This window comes from Mandrillus leucophaeus, unplaced genomic scaffold (genome assembly GCF_000951045.1).
Source record: "Mandrillus leucophaeus isolate KB7577 unplaced genomic scaffold, Mleu.le_1.0 Scaffold89, whole genome shotgun sequence".
Classification (NCBI taxonomy): Eukaryota; Metazoa; Chordata; class Mammalia; order Primates; family Cercopithecidae; genus Mandrillus; species Mandrillus leucophaeus.
The window spans coordinates 2,535,079-2,541,741 of record NW_012109696.1 but is presented as its reverse complement, the minus strand read 5'-3'; positions in this window follow the sequence as shown (position 1 = coordinate 2,541,741).

The following is a 6,663-nucleotide window of genomic DNA, read 5'->3' as shown; positions in this document are numbered from 1 at the left end:
AGAGGAAAGGATGGTACAGAAGAAAGATACCTGAGAAACGGACAACATTAAAGCATTTATTTAAACAGAAAAAATTGTCATGCATGTATTTTTGAAGCTTAATGCAAATACTTTAAAAAACATTGTTGCTTTATAGTTAAAATTTAAATTTGCACTGAAAATGTTGTATGACCTCACTCCAAACTCAGAAACGGTAACTGGATAAAGGAAGAAGAGTAATACTCATCCAGGAGGTATTATTTCACTCTTGATGTTAATTAAGAAATCGAGATTTGACTATATGTTCTTTCAAAATGTGAGTGTGAAATTGCAGAATGGAAAACCTTTTCAAAAAGTCCTCCAAGGAAGGCCGAGGCCTCTGCTGTTAATGAAGAACCAAAATGAAGGATATGGAGTGAGGCAACAAGATGGCGACCACATATGATTTGAGTTCTAGCTGCCCACGTCCTGACGAATTCTTTCCTTTTAGAGGTGCTTTCCGCAGGCAATTCTTGGTCAGCCTCTCGGTAAAAGAAGAAAACACGCGTGTCAGTGACCCTTCCCGTGATTCTTTCTGCTGCCCTCCTGGAATAAAACTAATCTACCGTTTTGGGGAAACTCTTTTCATGTGTTTGCTGATGTGCATTTAAAGGGTTTCCTTTAAAATTGTTTTTTTAATATGGATGTTTCAGTGACCAAAAACAGAAGAGTTCGGTTTCCACTACTGCAAAGAACATGTTCACCTTGTGGATAGAAAAATAGTTGAGCTTTTTATACACTCCCCAAACCACCTCCAATCATTTGTGTAAATTAACACAGAGCTAAACTTGGAAACCTGATCTAATAATTCAAAGTAAAATAATTAGGAAATAAGCATGGTTGTGAATTATAAGTAAAATGAAATATTTTCATTTTAATTTAATGTAGAATTTGTTCAATAATAATACATATTTACAGAAACTGAATTAGAAACATAGTAATTATAAATAATGGGAAAAGAAAGTTTTCCTTTTTAATCTAATATGCTTAGTCAATATCTTAAAGGTTGGCAAAGTCAAGAGCTGCAGACCCAAGGCAGCTGGCAATCTGCCTACGGAACTTCTAGAGACAAAAGGAAATTACTTACTATTTAAACACCAACCACTGGGGCTTTGGGAAAAGAAGATTCCTGTCTCTGACTCCCTCTGGGACCCTCCTAAGCCTTCCCAGGGTGCTCAGTCAGAAAATGCAGAGAGCAATGTGCACCAGGATGTTATTAAAATAATTTTAAAATGTAAGCCCCAGGGAGCTGTGAATTGGGAGAGGAGTCACACACTGATAATACATAGTTTTGTAAAGCTTAACAGAAGAAGAAAAACTGTCCTGAGAACAAAACTGACTAAAATTTCCCCTTTCAATTTTAATATTGATCAAGTAAATTTCTAAAATCTGAGAATATATGCTCAGCTAAGTGTACACTAAGTGTACATGAGCATGTGTGCACATACAGAGGCACACAGGAAATTTCCCATGCTACAGGAGGCTTGATAAGAAAAATAAGAGAATGGAAAGCGGATGAGACCATAAAACATGGCCAGTGTGGGAGAAGACGCAGTTGGACTGAACGAGACAGATACCACCTAGGCTATGGAGCTTCTGTCTTTTCTGGAGTGAGTTAGGTCTGATCTGGATTTGAACTTGCTACTCTAAGGCACCTCATATATGTTTTGCTACAATTAACTGTGCAGCCAGATGTTAATTTTTTTTTTCTGGTCTCACCTGAGGCATCAAAGCTGAGAAAAACATGTCTCAATCATTCCACATTCTGAAAAGAGATGCAGAACTGTGCATATAGTCCATGTGGTGGCCCAAAACTGGTTCTGAGACTATTCACTCACCTCCAGAGTATAATAGAGAATGTTAATGATTTACAGTGAGAAAAAGGTTGAGGATTTATCAGGCAAAGTTATTGGAATGCTCTACATTCCTTTCCCACATCAAAACAAACAAGTGTCTTGGAGAGAAATAATCAGAGAGCAAAGGTGATCTGCTGGAATGAAGACTCACATCTATCTCCCTACCCTTACCCCTGCTGGGGGCTTTCTGAGCTGCAGAAGCTCCCTGGGAAGCCCTAGGGGAGTTCTCTGGGGAGAGCATTCAATATGCGCCTCCCAGAGTTTGTAGGAGACCAACACTGACACTAGATGCTCGCCTGGGCAGGTAGGAGCAGCCCCTGCTGGCCAGCTGAGGGGAGCTCTTGTGCCAATGGTTAGGGCATGACACTGACCTGTCCCATGGCCCAAGAAGATGCTTCCAGAAGTAGCTAGGATTGCATCATGAGGAAGGCCCTACCAAGAACCCTGCCTACCAGCGGATGCAATTCTAGCAGAAAGGAACTTTGGGGTATCCTGGAACAGAAGGCACAGGGTGCCACAATCGAGTATAGGAGCAGAGTTCAGACCTTGCCAGGGAACCACAGGCTCAGAGTGGACAGCAGGTCTGTGAGGTTTCTGTAGGTACCGTGAGAGAGAGACAGAGCCAGCATGCCTCCACTTCTTGTCAGGAACATGGCACTAACCCAGATGGCTGCTGTCTCATCAAGAAAGAGTTTCTAACCCTTTATGTCTCCACTTTCCAAGTCCTGGCCTCCACCCAAGAGGAGGAGCGAGGAAAACCAAGCAGGCTGGCATTCTCCTGCTCCAAATTCTCAAGCTGGTGATAGCCTCTCCATAGGAAAGGATGGATGTCTTGGGTGTCATGAGAAATTGAAATAGGAAATAGTCTCAACTTTCTAAATTGCTAAAAAATGAGCATGTCCTACTGAAACTAACGGAAAAGATGGGAAACCTGTTTGACGAGTGTTCAAGGGTGAGACGGGAGATTTGATAAGCTAAGAATGTGTCCAGAGGTGAGGCAAAAGACAGCGAAGTTAATTTCTTGCTTATGAATGGAAGTGAGATGTACACCATGATTACCCTAATGTGGGGTAATCATCTATAAGCATATCTGCATTTGCCTTCTGTAGATTCTTAACAATTGTCCTTCTGCACAGAGCTATAGCTGCCAGGGCTCCTGTCCTGCCTGGCTATGGCATTAGGGTTTTAGCACTCACAGTGGAAAACACAGGAGAAGGTCATCCTTGCCCAAAGACTTGCTCCAGCCTGTTTGCTCCACATTTAGCCAGCATAAATGTATAACAGATCAACTGGGTGGTTGACTAAGGAGGAAAATTCCTATCATAAAGAATAAAACGAGCCGGGCATGGTGGCTCATGCCTGTAATCCCAGCATTATGGGAGGCTGAGGCAGGTGGATCACTTGAGGTCAGGAGTTCAAGACCAGCCTGGCCAAAATTGTCAAACCCCATCTCTACTAAAAATACAAAAATTAGCTGGATGTGGTGGCAGGTGCCTATAATCCCAACTACTTGGGAGGCTGAGGCACGAGAATCGCTTGAACCCGGGAGGCAGAGGTTGCAGTGAGATGAGATGGCACCACTGCACTTCAGCCTGGGTGATAGAACGAGACTCAGTCTCAAAAAAAATAAAAAATAAATAAATAAAACGAAAGAGTCAACACTTTAGAGCAAGTTACAGATATGGGAGTGGAAGGGGAATATGTCAAAAACACCTTCAAGGAGTCGCGTTGAATCATTGATAGTGGTAATACCATTAAGAAAATTAGAAAAAAATCTATAGGGAACCTGTCGGGAGAGGCCCCTGACAAAGCGTCGCTTATATGTGTTGACCGATGCCACGGACATCCAAGCAGATGATAGGAGCAGAAGGTTAAAGAAGTTAAAGGTAAGGGAGTAAAATCCAAGGAGAGAAACAAATAAGCCAACACTTAACCCATGTATGAAGCCTGGGTGTCAAGAGAGAGAACTGACTCCCAAGTTTAGGTCCTGTTTATCATTAAAAAAGCTAGACTCACACCAAGTGTTATAAATGTTACGAAGAAAATCCTACAGGAGCACAAATGAAGAAGTGATTCCTTCTGGGTGGGAGGCAGTCAAAATTTAGCCGACTCTTGAAGGATGAATGACAGATATGAGGACAGATCCAGGCTGAACCTCAGGAGGGAGCTTCCAGCAGGAGCTGCGATGTGATGTGATGCCAGCTGTAGAGGCAGGAAGCCCGGGGCGGCTCATGCTGCCAGCCTCTGGGGTCTGAGGAGGGCACACAGAAAAGCAACTTGGTTGCTTTTGGATAAATGTCACCAGATCAGATGGGCGACAGGGACTTGGCTCTGGTACTAATTTTTGTGAAGTAATGGATCTGTTTATTTATGGTGCTAAGAGAGGCAGAGGGCTTTGATGAGAACTGAAGGTTTTTCGGAACGAAGCAACAAGGTGATAAGGATGATAGACGGGGAGATGAAGAAAGAGTCCTCCTCCTCTCCAGAAGGGTTTCTGTGGGAGTTCATGGCAGTGGGAGCTCATGGCAGAGTGATAATAAGAGCGTAGCCAGCCCTGTGGCAAAGGGGAGGGCGAGGGAGAGGTACACAGGCTCGGAAACAGATCAATTGCCAGACGAAGGAAACAAGGTGAAACTGAAGACAGCTCCCAGTTGTTGAGCCTAAACGTCAGAATCATGGTGAGGAGCACAGATGGTTTAAGAAACAACAAGGAAAGACTCAATCTTGTATTGGACATGAATACAAGGCATTGCTGGGACACCTAGATGCACACCGGGAGCCAGCTGAACGAAGGTAGAGAGAGAAAGTTGAAACTGCACTCGAGATGGGAGAGTTGAAGCCACAGATCTTAGATGGGTGGTTCTCAGACTTCAGCCCAGGGCCGCAGCACCTGGAGGGTTCCTTACAGCACAGACTGCTGGACCCACACCCAGAGCTTCTCAGCCAGCAGGGCTGGGAGGAAATTGGCACTTCCTGTGCAGGAGATACTGGTGCTGCTAGTTGTCCGGAGACCACACTTTAGAACTACTGCCTTAAAAGTCACTGAGGAGGCAGTGGCTCAAAGTGTGGTCTCTGGACAACTAGCGGGACCAGTTCTTTCTATGGGGAAGGAACTGAAAAGAACTGAAACAAAAACAGGCCCCCGCCCTCAAGAGGGCGGGAAAAAAAAGTCAGCCCTCTTCCCCTGCGAGTCTGGTTTAGTTGGCCTGGGCCCAGATGATGTCATCGGTATTTTTATTGCTCTCCAGGTGGTTCTGACATGCTTCCAGGGTTGAGAAACACTGATTAAGGAGGAGAAAAGAAAGTAATTTATTTAAAAATTTTTAAAAGAAGCAGACAAAAAGCCCACTTTTTTTTGGCACTGATCTAATTCTCTTTTCTTTCCTCAGGAAAAGCAGTTGAAACACCATTAGTTAACAGATTGCCCAATGAAGTCGATGACAACTGTGATAAGAAATTACTCACTATCACAGTGTCTCCAAGAGATGAACAGTGGATGATGCTTCCAAAGCACAGATGTCCCTCTCCTCCTCAACCTTCTTTCCCCAGAAAGATGTCAACACCGTGGAGATTGTGTCATGAAGACACCTGGTGTGGCATTGCAATAGATGAATGCCAATTATTAAGGGCAATTGCCCAAATATTAAGGGCAATTCCACAATTTTTGGAACAAATAAATGGATTTAACTTGAAGTTGAGTTTAATTTGATTTCAAGAAAGATTACATTTCTGGACCTCCTATGATCATGTACTAAGAATTATTTAACTGCAGATACAATTATCTTTAGAACTAGAAGGACTCATTTTAGAATTAAAATGAATGACAACCCAGACAGATAAAGTCGAGTCGTGATCATCCCACTACGGAGGCAGAGCCAGTGCTGGCCATCCCCTGACCACCCCAACACACTCCAGGTCTCACACATTTAATCTCTGTCTCTGCCAAGGGAGTTTTTTCTTTCCATTTATTCTTAGAAACAATTAAGGGAGTTTTAAGTTAAATACGTGCTGCCAAATTGAATCCAAGGAAACTAAAGTCAAATGCATTAGCAAACACTTAATGTCCTCTCCATTTTGACATTTCTCCCTCAATTCTGATTTCTGAGTAAGGGCTGTTCAGATGCATAAAAACATATTTTCAGAAATCTGAGCTCATAAGACCTACAGGACTGTGAAGTCGCAGACTGTGCGCTTTCAGCAGTCAGTAACTCTGCTGGGTTGAATTGGCATGTTTCAAACTATGTATTTTTGTTAAAAAGGGTGTGTAAATGCACTTGCGAAATAAGTTGTACTCTTTCCTAGTAATTTATAGTTGCCTTCACAGTACCGGTTCCCAATTTCACACCAAGCCCTGCTGAGGATATGAGAGTAATAAAAAGGGGAGCCCTGGCTCTTCCGCTCCTGCAGTGTCTTTCCTGGAAGTGGACTGCGAGAAGAGCTTCTTCAGCCACCTTCTTCCTGCAGACAACCTCCATGAATTTGCTTTAGAAGAAGGCTTCAATTTGAAGAAAGTCAAATAAAACCAGGTAGGCTATCATTACCGTAGATGCAAAAGAAGGTGAACCCAGATTCAGATCTTAAGTCAGCCATTCTGCGGGAAACTCTTAGGTGTCCAAGTCAGAGGCTCTATTCAAACTACCTCATCAGTATTGGTACCTTAGTTGTTACAAATATACCACACTCATGCACACTGTTAATAATAGAAGGGGAACTGGAGAGGAGGGGGTGGTGTATATGAGAACTCTGTACTTTCTCTGTAATTTTTCTATAAACCTAAAATTGCTCTAAA